The sequence below is a fragment of the Vanessa cardui genome, chromosome 12 (assembly GCF_905220365.1).
Source record: "Vanessa cardui chromosome 12, ilVanCard2.1, whole genome shotgun sequence".
Taxonomy (NCBI): Eukaryota; Metazoa; Arthropoda; class Insecta; order Lepidoptera; family Nymphalidae; genus Vanessa; species Vanessa cardui.
In genome coordinates this window covers 12446999-12465715 of record NC_061134.1, presented here as the reverse complement: position 1 = coordinate 12465715, position 18717 = coordinate 12446999, and the positions used below count along the sequence as shown (strand labels likewise).

The 18717-nt window shown below is 32.0% G+C and overlaps 1 protein-coding gene and 1 long non-coding RNA gene across 3 annotated transcripts in view; one reads left to right on the top strand and one right to left on the bottom strand.

Annotated features, from left to right (window-relative positions):
• The window catches only part of LOC124534091 (RING finger protein nhl-1), a 121868-nt gene that overhangs the window by 25896 nt on the left and 77255 nt on the right, over positions 1-18717 (top strand). The gene's annotated exons all lie outside the window — the stretch shown is intronic.
• Positions 9011-9705, bottom strand: LOC124534092. Its single transcript, XR_006966719.1, has 2 exons — positions 9628-9705; positions 9011-9243 (listed from the first exon to the last, which is right to left on the bottom strand). It is a non-coding gene; the product is annotated as an uncharacterized LOC124534092 (long non-coding RNA).

The following is an 18717-nucleotide window of genomic DNA, read 5'->3' as shown; positions in this document are numbered from 1 at the left end:
TGTGTATTCCACCAACCCGCATTGGAACAGCATGGTGGAATATGTTCCAAACCTTCTCCTCAAAGAGCGAGGAGGCCTTCGGCCCATCAGTGGGAATTTACAGGCTGTTGTTGATAAAAAGTTTCTGGTTATTTAGTGCGGGATTCCTATTGACTATGGTATATCTTTTGTGCAACTATATATTAAAAGTAGTCGGACGTAGTAAGGCAACGTAGTCCAACGGACCAAATATGGAGCATAGACCGAAAACAGTGGGTATAAAATAGTGTGACGAGGGAAATTTTAATGGTACTTGGTAATGAAAGTAAACTAAGAATGAACTAACCAGAGCTCTGGGATGAAAGACTGCCATATGTAGTTGAACAAACTCAACAAACCTTTTATTTTAGTAAACCGAGAGGTTTCAGGCCAACAATGAATTCAGGCTTTAATTACTTACCGTACGGGAATTTCGGTAATACCACGTGTGATTTATGTCTAACTCCTAAGCGGCATAAACGGGTAACTATTCGTATTAATATTTTAGAAACCAGAATTACGATCATTTATCTTTAACAGTATCATCAGCCCGAAGTTAATTAGCAAATGATTAAGTTAAATGTATTGAATAATACATCATATTTAATGAAAACTCCTGAATATTTAAAACCATACCAGACAAGAGATAACGAACTCTATTCATATTGTATTAAGAACCAAAATAGCAAATTTATATTCAAGCAGATTTACTTACGTCCCATAGGAAATATATTTGAAATTGCTATTGTTTGGGAGGTAAATTGAATAGGTATTTGATAACGCACGAAAAACAAATATATTGTTTATTTCGTTTTAAGTGTTGCTACGTTTAGTGTATTGATAAATCTACGAAACGTATATTGAATTCTAATTTTAAATAAACCAATAGGAATCGAATTATTAGAGTGTGAGTGTGTATATTATAACTTAGTTCGCGTACACATTTGTATTTTCAGAAAAAAAAACTACTTAAATGTTGAATTAATATTGTTAGGCTGAAACCGTAAAGCACACTTAGTCATTAGATAATCTTGATACATGTACTATGGAAAGATTTTATTAATAAATCTCAAGATTTTAAACTCTTGGTCCAAGTATTCTTTTGTTGACATTCACGGAGATCCAATCCCCGAATTTAGGAAGTAAGCCGTTATGAACTTGGGCGATAAGTAGTTAAGAGCATCTTTTATGTACCTTTCTTCTTTTGTTTTTTATTTCTTACTTTATTAAGATATTTTATTTTTGTACATTTTCTTTGAATTTTTATTTCGTATTATGTATCTACTTTTTAGTAATAATCATAACATAGTATAAAACACAGTCCCTTACCGCTGTCTATGTATGCTGAGATCTTTCAAATTACGCAAAGGATTTTGATGCAGTTTTTTTAATAGATAGAGTGATTCTAGAGAAAGGTTTCTGTTTATAATAAATGGACAATAAAGGAAAGAAACAAGAAATGTGTATCATATTTAGTATCAGAATTTCACCCGTGCGTAGCCAGGTTGGGTCGTTAGTCCACTTATATTTTAAGTTCGATAACAATGTACGAGTATTATTTTATTTCTGAAGTTTAAGACAGAGAATAAATTAAACTAATGGTATATTTGAATGTAAACTTAAATCGAATACGTTCAAGTTACTGTAAAGTGCTAAATAATCAAATATTCGTATTAATTGATACAACGTAACGACATTAGTCGCTCGGCGTGTCAATAAAATTAAGGCGTTGACTGCAAAACTACGAGCCGAGATATAATTGAAGGCTAAACTGAGCTTAACTCGAATATAACGAACTTTGATAGCGAATGGATATAATATAATAATACAATAGCAAAATTTGATTACAGGTGACTGAGAATGACATTAAATGATATATTTTTGACGTGCAGTTTCATAACATACATAGTATAAAACAAAGTCGCTTACCACTCATTATCAGTGTGTGTAAATTAAGCAACAGAATTTTATGCGTTTTTTTTAAATAATAGATTAATTCAATACGAAGGTTTTTGTATGTAAATACATGGGCAATATAGTAAAGAAACACTGATAATTTAAGAAGTTTCTAATGTAAAGTCGTAAATAAAAATATTCGCGTCGCTAGGGTTTGACAAAAACGTTTGATGTTAAATTGAACATCAGTTGTAAAGAAGATAGATTCGCATTTGATGGATGATGTTCCTGTCGGAAACCGGAGCTGAGAAGACACAGGTCATATATACACAGACTTATGCACAAACACAAGTACACTAATTAATTCATTTTTATTATCCAACTAGATGACCCGGCAAACTTCGTACTGCCACAATCGAAATACTTAAATAGTCCAAATGTGATGAGCATAGAAACCATTGCACGCAGCGACGCTGGTGATCTAACAGTAACAATAAATAACTGATACTAAAATTAAAAGCGACACTATCGATATTTTTTTGTATATTTTCAATGACACAGAAATCATGAGGTTGTGTAATAAATTCCCATGTCGCTATAATTAAGTCCTTACAACATAAAGTTTGCAAAACCATTTATTGTAAACTGGCTATACCATAAGTTTTAATTTGAAAATCATTTGCAATACAAATCAATATAATTTCACTAAATACAACACAGATAAATAATAAAGGTGGTCAAGTTTTAGTATGGTGATGTTGCCTATAATATTTTGAAAATATTGTCTGATTTATATTGCTCATAAATAGTCACGTTACAATAATTAGATTCTTAGATAAATTAAAATTTAAACAAAAAGAAAAACCGACTTCAAACGAAACAATATTTTAAAACAAACTAATATGCACTAAAAAGTAATAAAAATAATTGCGTATGCAAAATATTTATCAGAGTCCTCCTAAGTAAAATAAAATGAAAAGCATTAGAGTACTCAAAGGTCGATTTACGATTATATTAACGTAGTTACGATTATTGTTATTGTTGTTGTTGTTATCGAGTCAGTATATTATCGTATAAAACCAAGCCAGCCAAGAGCTGATACCGAGTCCACATTAAAATTTTACTAAGGACAATAACCCACCTACCGCACCCTCGCTGTAAGCTGTTTAGGAGTTGCATTGATTTATCATATTCGACTATGACTTGTCGTTGTTGACTTGTATTACTTGAACACGTTACGAAAGGTAACTCAAATGTCCAAATAACCCATATAAGATTCCGCCGAGTAACGCTAACGTGTTCCTCAGAATTGAAGAGTTTCGTTACTTTGGATCCCATGCTCAGAATCTAACCAAACTTTCACCCCTTAACAGATAACAGTACCCTTGAAGTATATCTTTTCTACTAAAAAAAGAATCATCAAAATTGCTTGCGTGATATTGAGTTATTTACCTATTTATTATCGCACATGCATAATGCAAATTTAAGATTTATGTGGTTTTCATATGGATACCATCATCAGAATTGGATAAAATTAAAGTGGGACCACACGGGACCACAGTTTCACTGCGTGTAATGGTTTAACATCTGCGTTTTTTTGCGACTGGAAGAAATTAGTAAATTCGAGAAATAGATGTAACGAACTCATCTTTAGCTCACCGCATGGACCATGTACCATATTTTTAACGACAACGTGAAATAACCCTGGATCAAGAGTTTGATCTGGAGTTTCAGCTGATATAACGTTATCAATTTGATCCGGAGTTATTTTAAGGAACTGGCAAATTAATACATTTGCATTAGGGAATCCCCTCTTTTGCTATTCAGTGGAGTACATATTTCACCTCTCCAAATATACATAATTTTACAATTAAATCTGTAAGTGCTTTCAATTTTTGCCGAAAAACACGTTCTGTTATTTCATGACGATCAGTTGTCGACTGTTCTTCAAATAAATTGTTTTTAATATTATCCCACTGCGGATTACATGTAAATGTAATGAACAGATACGGTCGACCATTATACGATTATGTCGACCATATAAGAAATTGCGTCTTGTGCATATTCGTTCATATGCCGTGGGCAACTAATGAACGAAGATGGCAATATAGTCAATCGCCCGATGTCATTTACATTAGCATCATTCGCTATCGCATCTTGCAAATGAATATATTCTTCGGATCTTAATTTTGCTTTGTTAACGATTAAAATTAAGACGGTCAGTTTCTATTTTGGCATGCATATCAACGATGTATTGATGATATTGTTTACCATATCTCGAGATATAATTTTGTGCTAGTGGACGAACCATCAATCGATACGAATAAAAATTCATGGCACTAACCTTTTTCTGCATATTTAGACATGAAAATAAATGCACACACTGTACGTTTAAATGTATTTTTTTTTTTTGATAATAATAAATTGAAATTATTCGTATTACCTATTGAAACTGGTGGATCAGTGTAATCATTTTTAATTCATGCTTACTTTTATTTTGACAGTACAATTCCACGTCTAAAAAATCACCATTAACAAAATGACCCGTCATTTATTGAATTCATTGGTTACAAAAAATGTGATAAATGAAGAACCACTCGACCGATTTTGTGCAAACTTCACATAAACCATCTACTAAATAGTCCGAACAACCCTTGAAAATTTGGTTTGGATAGGTGAGCCCGTTCTTGAGTTATAAAGTGACATCGAAAATGCCACTTATTTTTATATATATAAATTCGAAAAATTGATGTAACGATGATGTAAATAATGCAAAATAAATTTTAAAACATCAATGTTTTATTATCTAACATCGATAATTATAGAAAATCAATGATAATCCTCTAATAAGTCTATTTCTAATGAAAAACAATTTTGTTGTTTTTATTATATTCTTAGCATTTTTATCATACTTACTCACCTTCTAAACCTTCCCTGGACTTCCACCAATAATTCAAGACCAAAATTAGCCAAATCGGTCCAGCCGTTCTGGAGTTTTAGCGAGACTAACGCACAACAATTCATTTATATATATATATATAGATGGGACCGCAAATATGACACGACTAACGAATTTACTTGGTTCATGGCCCTTCTAATTAATTGACTCCGTACTAAACTGTAAATTTTTCGTTAGAAAGACTCAAAACATTTTTAATCGTCTCGACCTGGGCTTGTAATCTAGGACCTGAGCTGTTGCTTTACCACTACACCAACAAGACAGTAATTTTTAATTCGCGTTTATCATATTAATTAATATATGTATAACATTATGTATGTAAAGTAAAAAAAGTACAGTAACAGCCTGTAAATTTCCCACTGGTGGGGTAAGGCCTATTTTCCTATTAAGGACAGGGTTTTGAAACATATTCCACCAGGCTGTTCCAATGTGGGTTGGTGGAATGCACATGTGGCAGAATTTCGAGGAAATTAGACACATGTAGGTTTCCTCACGATGTTTTTATTCACCGCCGAGCACATATATATATTGGTGCTTACCTGGGCTTGAACCGAAAATTATCAGTCAAGATGCACGCGTTCTAACCACTGGGCCATCTCAGCTCCTTTGATTGTATGTGTTTGATGTAAAAATGTTTTATTTCTAAGCTATACACATATAATTGTGAAATGTAATAACTTCTTTCACAATATTTTATGATTATAACTTATACGCAAACCAAACTGAAATACAGATAAATAAAACACAGTTTCAATGTTAATATTTGATTGCTTTGAAAATCTCGCGATCTTTATATTTTCAATTGAAGTCTGAGCGTAAATAGATTATGTTTCAAAGGAACATTATTCACAGAGTTTATTCCTTAGCGTAAAATACATATTGACTCTTTCTTTAATGGTTCTCATTGACATCTAAATATATATTTACAACAACAACAGCCTGTAAATTTCCCACAGCTGGGCTAAGACCTCCTCTCCCTTTTAGGAGCAGGTTTGCAATATGTGCCATCACGCTGTTCCAATGCGAGTTGGTGGAATACACATGTGGCATAAATTATAAGAAGTTAGACACATGCAGGTTTCCTTATGATGTTTTTCTTCACCACTGAGCACGAGATGAATTATAAACACTAATTAAGCATATGAATATTCAGTGGTGCTTGCCGAGGTTTGAACCCGTAATCATCATTTAAGATGCACGCTATCTAACTACTGGGCCATCTCGGAGATATATTTATGTTGGAATGTATTAAATGAATGATTAATTATGTCTTAAACTATTTACGTGGTTAAATTTCACCAGAACCTACTCTATTTTACAAATGAATTTGAGCCAACAAACACGTCTAGAAACTTAAGCCATAACTTTACAACATTGTGTTAAAATTGGCTCAAATATATCTCCAGAAATTCAGTTACATGTTAACAATAAACGCTTTTGAACAATGGATATCTTATCACCCCTAAATATATTAACTTATGTCTATTAGTTAGACACTGGAGTCGGAACTCAAATAATTCGAACTCAATTAAACAAAAAAATTGTATTAAAACTAGTTTATATTAATAATTCTTGCAATCTAATTCTACATTGTTACGTTGTTATAATAGTTAGTAGGTAAGTGACGAAAAAAAAAAACAAAAGAAGTTCACAGAAAACTCGATTTTACAAATTACTTTTTTTCTTTTTAAATATTGTAAAAGAAGGTTTTATATATGATGAAATAATGTTTATTATAATTAAATTAATTTAGATGTATACACAAAATATATTTTTAAAATAAAAATCTTAGGCGCGAACAACTTATATTAAGAATTATTATATTTGTAAAATTATATTTACATTGCTTAATAATATTTTGAAGTAGATTGTAAAGTAAACAAAACCATGCAGACGTAATAATAAGTATATACGAGTATGTATACATTTAACTACACCTATAAAACACTTAATTAATTAATCTATCCAAAAATATCTATATCTCTCACTAACCTTAGCTCATGTAATATACAACTACTTATCAATACTGTATATCTATCTTTACTCTATTCCGATCATAACAGGATAAAAGCCAAATAAACAGCATTTGACAGCAAATCGACGCGATACCATTGGTCGTAGGCTTGATTAATCTATGATATTCACTGTGGGTTTACGAAACAATGGAGTTTTGAACGTTGACTAAACCATCGGAATTTTGGAAGTAAACTTAAAATGGAAATAAGTGGCTAAGTGCCATGCACTGTAGTGTTGTATCATAAACTCTTAGTAATGCAATGCTGAGTTATTAGCAAATCGCATGAAATAGGTAATAGGTTGTTCTTATATGTTTATCTTATTTCCGACTGCCAATGGCTATTTGTATTACAATTTTCTCTTAACATAAATGAGCTCTTGGACTGAACCCATAGCTCCATTTTTCAATGCATTATGAATTTCTGTAAGAATTTCCATGTTTCCTTTAAATTCGGTCTGTTACATAGAATGTCTTAACAGAAAAATTTCCCTTCCCAAGGATTAAAACCTTGATGTTCGGGAAATATATTTTTACAAGAAAATCAACAGATTAACGAGGTAATAATAATAAAAAAAAAATCAGTAAAGGTCATACAACTCAATTATTTCAGAGAGCTCAGAATATATCTTATCCCATTAGACTCTTATCTAAGGATTATATATAAAGTCGAAAATACCCGGAACGATCTTTTAACGGAAATTTAAGTATAAAAGATAGGTATGCTAAAATTACAAATTATAATATAATCTCACAATTAAACCCAAAAATAACGACCTTTATTACGCACTTAAGAGTAATTTGTAATTATTACCACTTTACAGGTAATTTTCGGGAATACCATTCAAAGCGAAATCGTTCAATTAGGCTTATCGTAAAGATAATAGGAATTAAGAAAGAAAAGACTGAGGAAATCTGATTACGCTATATTGTCCATGCTATGGCATGTCCGAGGACATAAAAAAATCAAAAATTACAATATACTCTATTCAAGTAGTATTTTACAAGCACTTTGGAATCATTGAGTCATTTAACAACTATATTAAGTGAAACTACCTATTCGGAATGTAGATTCGACCGAGAAAATCAGTAACTCATTTTCAACATTAAAAAAAAAAACAAAGTCATGTTAGTTAAATACAATTATGTATGTGTGTATATATAACCTGGAAGAGTATCTGACGTTGATCTTATCTTCCTCATGTAATCGTATATGTGGGGAGGTATATTTTACTACTCAAATATAATCCATCCCCAATTTCATACAATTAAATGTATGTCTTGTACACGAAACGAATACGAACTTCATATTACACACATGAAACCCTTCTCTTTTTACAATTAACAGTATCAAAAGGCAAAGTTAAATTAATTAACACGATTATTTGTCAGTTTGGACGTTTTTTGTTCAATGATTGTCACACTGACGTATTAAAATGGTTGATTTAGAATTAATGAAAATTATCGAGGGTTATAAAAGTAAATTCTGTTGGGAAATACCAAATAAATTTTAGTACCTAAGTAATAACTAATAGTAGTAGGTAGTATGATTTAGTGCAAGTCCAATCTATATTAATATTCTAAATGTGAAAGTATCTTTGTTTGTCTGTCTCTCTGTCGCTCTTTCACGATGAAACCTCTGAACCGAATTTGATGAAATTTGTTATGAAGCAACCTTGAACTCCAATCAAGGTCATAGGCTACTTTTTTGCGTGACACATGAAAACTAATACATTAAATCGCAAGCAAAGCCGCGGGTGACTACTAGTAATCATATATTTCGCAAAACAGCAATACTTTGTATTTTGTGTTCTGGTTGGATGGGTGAGTGTCATGCATTGGTTGTATGGGGAATGATCAATATTTCTTGCAGTACTACGCCTATGTCTACTAGTGACTATTAACATATACGCCTACTTATACGAAAAATAAAATCCGTTATGCTTTTGTTAATTCTTCTAGAATTAAGATTGAAAATAAATAAATAAGTGATAAAGATTTCTTAATTGTTTATTTTACATCTGTATTAAATTTTTCACTGTCTGTTCTTTGTAAGCATTTGAATTTCGAATACTTAGTTATGCCATGTATTTTTAGAAATGTCTTAAAATAAAAATCTTACAAATCATTAATCAATTTTATTCTTGCAAAAGATATTGTCCTCAAGTTTAATACACTGTGGTGATACTATTTATAAGGGGCAAACGACAATGGATCCAAGCGAAATCCCGTTTTTTTTTTTTGAAATTCGATGTGGAGACTATTTATAGGACGCCAAATGACAATGCTTCCAAACCGATACCTTATCTTGCTGGCGTTTCACGGTCCTCTTGTCCTTATTCGTTTAGATAAGTCGCTTAAAGAAAAAAAATCTAATTATACCGCTGTCAGGCAAACTCGTTTGTACAGATTTAAACTAGTTGGAATTTAATTTATACAATTTCACGCTCATTTTCTTAGAGATAACAACGGGCAGCTTGAATTATCTTGTGACGTCAAAATGCTGATAGAACGGATGAATTACTTGATAAATTACCATTTGCTAACAAGAGGTTATTAAAGTATATTTTAACACACATACATGACGGCGACTGCAATATATCAATGGCAGGCTCGTTATCGATAGGAGCTTCTGGTACAGGGTTCATGGATCTTAGGCAATAAATTACAAAGACTGTAATGTTGAAATGTAAGGTCGATTTACTAATTAGATTAAATATATATTCAATTTAAATGTTACCTCGCTGAGCACAAACACCGTCATCACCGCGCGGCCATTTTTATGTATTCTCTTTTGCCGCGCATTTTGCGATGTCTGTCACTCGTGATGACAGATGCATAATTACACAGATAATATATATTTAAACAAAATATAAATCTAATATTTATAAATATGTTCGTACATATCTTTGTACTACAACGACTATTAGGGCTATTATTCGTTGTTTTTAATTTATATTTTTCTTTGTTTTTTTTTTCAGTAACAAATTATAGATAAAGTATATTATTATAGTAATAATTATCAAAGTTTCATAAACCAACGGTCTCGTTTAAAAGGTCCAAACTATGTGGCTCTTTCTCTTTCCTTGAAAAGAATTAAAAGATTGTGACAGTTGTCCCTTCAAACGATCCTGTTCGCGTGAATCTGAAACGTGATATTAGTAAAAGTAACGCACCTATGTACAATATTCTGGAATGTTTTTCGTTTAAATTGAATCGTTATATACGTTATTTCTAACGCATAATTTTCATGACCATAATCCTACATAAATAAATGAGTCAAAAAAGTGCTTTAAGATTTTATAGACATGGCTTAAATTTTTAGACACTAGTTACCAAACATTAAAAAAGTGTTCCGGTTTTAGTAGGAGAATAAGTTCACATCTTACATCTCATGCTTGTTGGTAATGAAACAAAACATTATCAATGTAAGCCTGTAGTAATAGTCCATATGTAATACTAGCCTTCCGCTAACCAACAACTGCGATCATTAACTAATGTTTATAAAAAAATCTCAAATGAACTGACTCTATAAATGAAATGACTCTATAAATTAGCATAAATCAGTTCCATCTAATTGGTAATAAATGCTTCTATTACACTTTAAATGGTCATTTAAAATGGTTGTACATACCACTGGCGGTTATCCAAAATGAAGTTTTTCCGTGACAAATAACTCTTAAAAGACTCCATTCGTACACATATAATTTCATTTTCAATTTAATGTCATGATTCCATACACACACACACACATACATATATATAATTAAATTCGGGATTCAAAGGATACATTTAATGTTGAAATAATATAGGTAAATAAAATAAATTCAAGTTATTATATTGTTCCGAATATATATTTAATTTTAAGGAATCTAAGAATTTTGATGCGGTTTTTTTAATGGATAGAGTGATTCGAGGGGAAGGTTTTTATATATAATACATGAACAACATAGTAAAGAACTGATAATTTTAGAAGTTTCTAATGTGTTGCCATAAATAAATAAAGTCTATATTGTATTTAGTATCAGAATTACACCCGTGCGAAGCCGGGGCGAGTCGCTAGTTTAAATTTATAATTACGTCTCATTTTCATCTAGCTCTATTAAAATTAGAAGATGGATACATGTGGCTGATTTTGCTCGATTGGGCGTTACCAATAAATAGGCAGCGAGAAACCTCAGACCTCATGGGCCTTGTAACTGGGGAGTAACATGTCACAGGTCCGTTTAGCATAAATCAAGACGGGATGAGACCGCACAGAATGAAAAAATCGTTTAAAAACATTTCAAAATATGTGTTAAAGGCTCTTTTTGTATTGTGTTACTTAATACTCTAATGTAATTAAAAAAACAAAATCAATATATTTTTTCAAAACTTTTCTGTCACAACCTAGAAAAAAGGAACCCAAACAATCAAATTTTCTTTTTTCTTCACTTATATCCATAAAGCCTCAAGGCGTAAGCTATGTAGTGTATTGATATATGAAGGTAAAATAACTAATGCAAGAGTACCGCCCGTAAATATACAAGTTCACCAACACAACTTCATATATAAGATACAAATTTATAGACCAACAAAACTTACATATAAAGTGCAGCAAGCCCCGGCTCGATATAGTTTATTGATAATCTTAAACCGAAGTAATCTTCTTAGATTTATACCGGAGGAATATTCCTTTGAAATAGCCTTTTTATTTCCCTTTTAAGATCCATAAAACGTTTCACGCAAAAGGTATGCTTAAGATTTTCATTTCTTATTCCGCTTGTTTTCAAAACAATTGAACATTAAATTAAAATAAACACGACAAATTATTCAAGACTTTTATTTGTCTAATTTAAAACGAATTTGATTTCATGACATTATTTTGTAGATATAATAATAATAATATTTAAAGATAAAAATGATGGTTCTTGTGTTAAGCTAAAGCCTGTGCCACAACAAACCAGTGTGCACTTCCATTAATGATTTCTTAACGCTAAATTATACATATAAGAAATTAACCAAATTATACATAAAGAAATAAAAACAATGAAGGATAAGGAGATATCATTGTAATGAAATTATCTTGACACGACTAAATATTTATATAACACTAGTTATTACGGATTTTAATCGCGTATATTAATTATTTTGGACATCCCGAGCACTTTACAGCGTTCGTGGTCACGGGTAGACAGTCTACCCGTGACCACGAACGCTTTAAAGTGCTATAACTAGATTTATTTAAATGTGTAATAATCGCGAAAATTTAAGACAACATTGTAGACAGTCTACCCGTGACCACGAACGCTTTAAAGTGCTATAACTAGTTTTATTTAAATGTGTAATAATCGCGAAAATTTAAGACAACATTGTAGACAGTCTACCCGTGACCACGAACGCTTTAAAGTGCTATAACTAGTTTTATTTAAATGTGTAATAATCGCGAAAATTTAAGACAACATTACGACGAAATATCTTACAATAAAATAATTGAGTCACTATAATTAACTAAAGAACCACAGTATATTTAATATATCTGAAGTATGTTAGTGGTTTTTTTATATATTATAGGCAGTTACTTGGGTCTTCTGATTGAAGGTCCACACTGCTACTGATTTTGGTACTGTGAGAAATATTTCTTTATAACATTAATGGGCTGATCACATTAGGGAAGGAACCGTATACAGAATTCTAATAGCTTTTAATTAATAGTCTAAATAAAAACCTGATGAGGGATGGGATAAAGAGGGTGGATGTATATGTTTGTAAAATTACTGGACGGATCTGGATGAATTATATATATCAAAATGATAAAGGCTACAATTATAATGATTTCATGTGATTTGGTCATAATAAAGTCCGGGGCCCCAGTAATAAATATTAAAATATTAGCCTAAATAAACATTATATGTATTTAAATATGCAGAAAAAACTAATGAGACGTAATTCCGCTTCGTCAAATTTTACAATGGCATGGCTCGATTCTCCGAGACTATTAGCTAGAAGGCTTACGACGACTTATGCATGCTGTGATTTCTGTTTAATTTGGCATATTTTTCTAATATATTAAGTCTTTCAATATAGGTCTGGATATATTCCATCGAAAAATTTTTGGTTCCTTATAAAAAAAAAAGATTCCCCTCATTGTGATAAGTGTGGCAGTATTAAAGATCTATATCGTATGTTGATGGAACATGACAAGACTCGGAATAAGTTACACTTAACTAATTTAAAAGTATGTTTGTTCGATGTTGGATTAGTTCAGAGTATTCTATCAAATATCAGATTATCAGAATCTGCTAGGATGCTTTAGGAATAAGATAGATCTAATAGCTGTAAATAATTGACAGTGGCGCTATAAGAAACATTAATTTTTCCCCAATCATTCCCTACATCGTTAGTAACCTACAAATCTGTTATTACTCTTAGACGGTAGACCTGACCTTTTTACTCGAAATACCTTGGATCTGCTGTTTATAAAAAAATCAGTGACAATCAGTCATAAATAAGCCGTAGCGCGTCATTTATAGTAATACACGCCTAAATCAAATTGTATGACCCCACGTCTCAGGTCAGCCGTGCCAATTCAATTCATCACGCACACTAACCCATTTCTTTTACACACTACACACACTTGAAAGCGGGACAAAATAATAGTGATCCAATAATCAAATTTTCAAATATTTTTACGACAAAGTAGGCCGGAATGAATATTCCCTTACTTCTTGCGTATATACGAACTCTAGTGTTTACTATTGGTAGAAATTTTTATTACCAAAGGTACTTGAATCCCAAGGCTCGCTTATCTCAAGTTTGAAGTGCTTAAAAGGGCTCAAACCATCGAACCCTTTGACGCGAGGGATGATTTATTTAATCTGAAAAGGTCTGGCAACTATATTATTGTTCCTGTCTAGCTCCATTTAATAGCGCGCTGGAAAAATAAAACACGTAACTGATAAGGCTAAGTGTTCATCGAATACTTTATTAGATTCGTCACAGCTACAAAAAGTCCGTTGAAAGTCAGCGTTGGGTTTTTGGAAGCCAACTTGAAAATGGAACTCGATTATCATTGCTTACCAAATCTTTTTGTTTTTTTATTTTCTTTCCTTTTTTGTTTTGTTTTTTGTAAATTAAGTAGAATATTTTTATTTTTTATGTGCGTCAGACTGTCATTTGTTGTTAGATTTTTAGTGTCATGTCCTAAACAAAGCAGCTCGAGTTATTGACGATCTTTGTTTTAATATAAAGAAGAAGAACTTTATTTTAATTTTGTATTATAATTTAATTTATTATTATATACGATAGATAGATACTACATATACCCAATTATAACTATTATATATTCTAATAGTATAACGAGTTTCAATTCATTGGTTTTTATATAGGGCTAATCTCGGGGATAATGTAGGAATTAGCTTTATTTTTGAGTGATAGCTATAGGGTATAAATTATATTGATTTTCTTCATTAATAAAATGCACCCGTGCTTTTTTGCCAAGGGAAGTCTCAGTAAATACAATAATAGTCATAAAACTTAAAGTATATAGAGCGATATAGCTTCAAGTAACCAGTGAACAGTAAACCTGGAATCTGGACTCAATGCTTCGTTTCTGGACGTTAATTCATACATTCACGGTCATAAATTCAATTCCTCGCGAGAAAATACTTTTATATAAATCAAGAAATAATAAAGTAAGAAAAAATAAGGTGGTTTCGATAATACTTGATATTTCGATAATTCAGCTCCTTCATATAAAGATGTAAGTATTTATTTTCCTTGACCTCTATTCTATCGTAGTTTTGTTGGTGTTTTGGTCTATGTATAAAGTATTTATACGTAATATTAATCATAAGTAAGTCTGTGTAACGCTGAAGAGATGTTATACAGTCATTAAAGTAAAGTTTTTTATTATAAACCCATTTTGAGAAGTGTGCTAAAAGTAAAATGTAGATTTTACTTTTGGCATCTATGAGCCAACTTTCAGTTTTTTTTTTAATTTCTCATATTTTGAAAATCTTATATCAACATTATAATTTTATAAAATGACTTCATAGTGTTTAAAATACATACAGAATTACTTTTCCAATACCCCCCCCCCCTTGAAATTGAAATTGTCTTTATAAGTAAAAGAAAAAATAAAGACGAAAAAATAACTTCATCAACCCAGTGGACTAGTCATTTACTAAATAGACTTTTTGAAAAGAACATACTAAGCCAAATAGTTCGAGGCCATTAATAAGTAACAATTCGTAACGTACTATATTTACCTCAACTACACTTTTCAAACGCTATTATCCCATAATTGCTGTACTTAACGAGTCCAATGTCGTACGTCAATAGAGTTCGTTTTTTAAATTTCACGTTCAAATTTACCGACGAGTCTCTTTGTTCTTAGAGAATAGCCTCACTGAAGCAGGATAAGTCCGTTGGATACGAAAAATTCAGTGTATTTCTGCTAAAACTCCACAGCGAGTTCACATTGAAAATGTTCTACGTATAAAATAAATTGAAACACTTATCGTACGATTTGAGCTTTACTTAAGAATCTCTTGAGGAGTTTTCTCTTTTTCGACTTCGTCGCAGCTCAGAATAATCATGTATTTGTTTGTTGTGTGAACGTATGATCCGATTACAGGGTTATGAAATATTTAAACAACAGACTTATAAAAGAAAATACATTTTATATAAATATTTTTATGCTATTGCTTGGCGGACGAGCATATGGGCCACCTGATGATAAGCAGTCACCAACACCCATACACAATGGCGTTTTAAGAAACATTGACCATTCCTTTCATCGCACATGCGCCACCAACCTTGGCAACTAAGATGTTACGTCCCTTGTTCGTGTAGTCACACTGGCTCACTCACCCTTCAAAGCGGAACACAACAATACTAATTACTATTGTTTGGCGGTAGAATAACTGATGAGTTGGTGGTACCTATACAGACGGTCTTGCAGACGCGTCGTATATAAGATACCTGATGATTACCGTACTCGAATTTTAAGATGTTACTAAGGTGGTATCTGTCGTTAGTATTCTCGTCTCAATTAATTAAATCAATTGCTGTCTAGAATATTAAACAAAAGAGTGTTACCAATACGAGTCATTTCGCTGTATCGGGTATTTTATTCGCTTCTGATATGTCATCACCTTTGTCTTCACATATCAGTATCGAGCTTAGATGGCCCAGTGGTTAGAACGCGTGCATCTTAACCGATGATTGCGGGTCCAAATCCAGGCAAGCACCACTATAAATTTGTGTGCTTAATTTGTGTTTATAATTCATCTCGTGCTCGGCGGTGAAGGAAAACATCGTCGAAACTTGCATGTATCTAATTTCATCGAAATTCTGCCACATACGCATTCCACCAACCCGAATTGGAACAGCATGGTGGTGGTGGAATATGTTCCAAACCCTCTTTTTAATGGAAGAGGAGGCCTTGTCCCAACAGTAGGAAATTTTTATAGGCTGTTACTTTACTTTTTTTACACAGTAGGTATCAAATATAATCATATATATAATCAATGCTGTTAAAATACCGGTGATTAAAATAATCGTTCTATATTCAAAAAATATTTAAAAACAAATGAATTACAACACACTTTTTTTAACGATATAACAAAGATCTCAAGCTCTTTAAAGCAGTTTACTTTTTAGCGTGTCCAAAAGTCTGTCATGATCAAATTCTTTCAAATCTTTAATATCCGTGTCGGAGCGGTGTCCTATCAAGCGCTTAGCGCGCTAAATGCAAGTCATTTCGCGTGACAGCCTCAATTTTCTATGAAAATGCAGAGTAGCTGAACGACTCCGTGTCACTTGGACGTTGGACGTAGGCCAGATGCACTCAACTGGAGATCTTAGAATTAGCTAAGTTGAAAAACTGACTATATAAAGTTGAAAAAACGCCTTTGAAATTATATGACTCGAAACGATTCTTTAATAAATTTGTGTTTTGTTATTATTGTTGTTTTTCTCTTTTCTTTATGACTGATGATGTAAATTTTGAATAATTTGGTATCCTATAAGATCTATAAGTGTATCTATATGTCGGTTGCTTTATATATTTTCGCCGTATTAAAATCAAGATATTCTTTCTTCAAGATGATTCGTTAAAGTATTTTTTAAATCGTCTTATAACAATGTGAAATTAAATATAAATCCACTGGTTTAAAAAGTACATTCTACGGAAAAGAATTCATACATTTTGCGTTTTTTTTTTAAGGTATAGGTTAGGGTCACCTGATGGTAAGTGGTCACCATCATCCATAGACAATGACGCTGTAAGAAATATTAAATATTCCTTGCATCATCAATGTGCCACCAACCTTGGGAACTAAGACGTTGTGTCCCTCCTGCCTGTAGTTACACTGGCTCACTCGCCCTTCCAACCGGAACACAACAATACTGAGTACTGTTATTTGGCGGTAGAAAAACTGATGAGTGGGTGGTACCTACCCAGATGGGGTTGCCCAAAGCCCTACCAAGTAAATTTATAAGTATATAGTTATTAATTTAAGATTGCCTATATAAAATTTAAAACATATTTTAAAAACATTAAAGTTAATTTTAGTACACAATGGATTATATATAATATAAAATTCCTATTCGTTGATTTACAAATATAAACATACAAAACATTCATCTAATTGTGTAAACTTGAGAATCGACTGTATTTAGAAATAAAATAAAGTAGAATATAAATTCCAACCCGGTAGTTTACGTTCAATTTAACCCTGTAATAACTTAGTTTTCGTAACATAGAAAACACAAGTAGGTAAGCTCAGAAGCGAAGTTGAGTTTCAATACAATTGATGGCTGCATTTTTGCCAGTATTAAAATGATTATGATTAGTTCCGAACATGTTGTTTCCAATCGCACTAGCTAATTATGTAAATGCTTTTTTATTGTATAGGTTGGCGGACGAGCATATGGGCCACCTGATGTTAAGTGTTCACCATCACCCATAGACAATGACGCTGTAAGAAAACTAAACTATTCCTTACATCGTCAATGTGGCACCAACCTTGGGAACTAAGATGTTATGTCCCTTGTGCCTGTAGTTATACTGGCTCACTCACCCTTCAAACCGCAACACAACAATACTGAGTACTGTTATTTGGCGGAGTGGATGGTAGCTACCCAGACGGGCTTGGCACAAAGCCCTACCACCAAGTAGCTTCTTAATTTTTAACCAACGAATATAAAACCTTCAAATGCCTAATGACTAGAAACAGACTGGAATTAACAGTAGTCACCATCGAGTTCTTATATGCGTAATTCCTGTTCATAATCAGTCTTGTCCCTTTTGGTAAGAAAACTTCGTAAGATTATTTTCGTGCTGTATCATATTCTGCCATTTTTATATGATAAGCCTGGCGGTTACTCTTCCATTGATAATAATGACATAAGGTGGAAAGGAAACTTGAAAACCTCTGAGTATTAGTCATAAGTTATTTTATTATACCCAACACCTGAGGCCCCTAAAATGCAAGCGAAGCCAGCGACGACTAGTAGATATATAAAAGTTCAGAAATCTTACAAAAAAACTTTTCTCTAACCCTTCAGTTCGCGAAATTGTACGCTGTACGTTGAGGATAAGCCATGTACGATATTTAAGTAAGTTTGTCTTTGTATGGTACAATGATATGACGTGTTATATATTTACAATCTTGTTTAACAATTTGATATATATCCTTCTTAAAAAAAAAAATTATCGTTTTGTTGTTTTAATTAATACAAAATATTAAGACTTTGATACAAGTATGATCGAAATAAAAAAAACACTGTGTAGCTCTAAGATTTAAATTTAGACATTAATGTGAGTAAGATAAAAAGTAGCCAC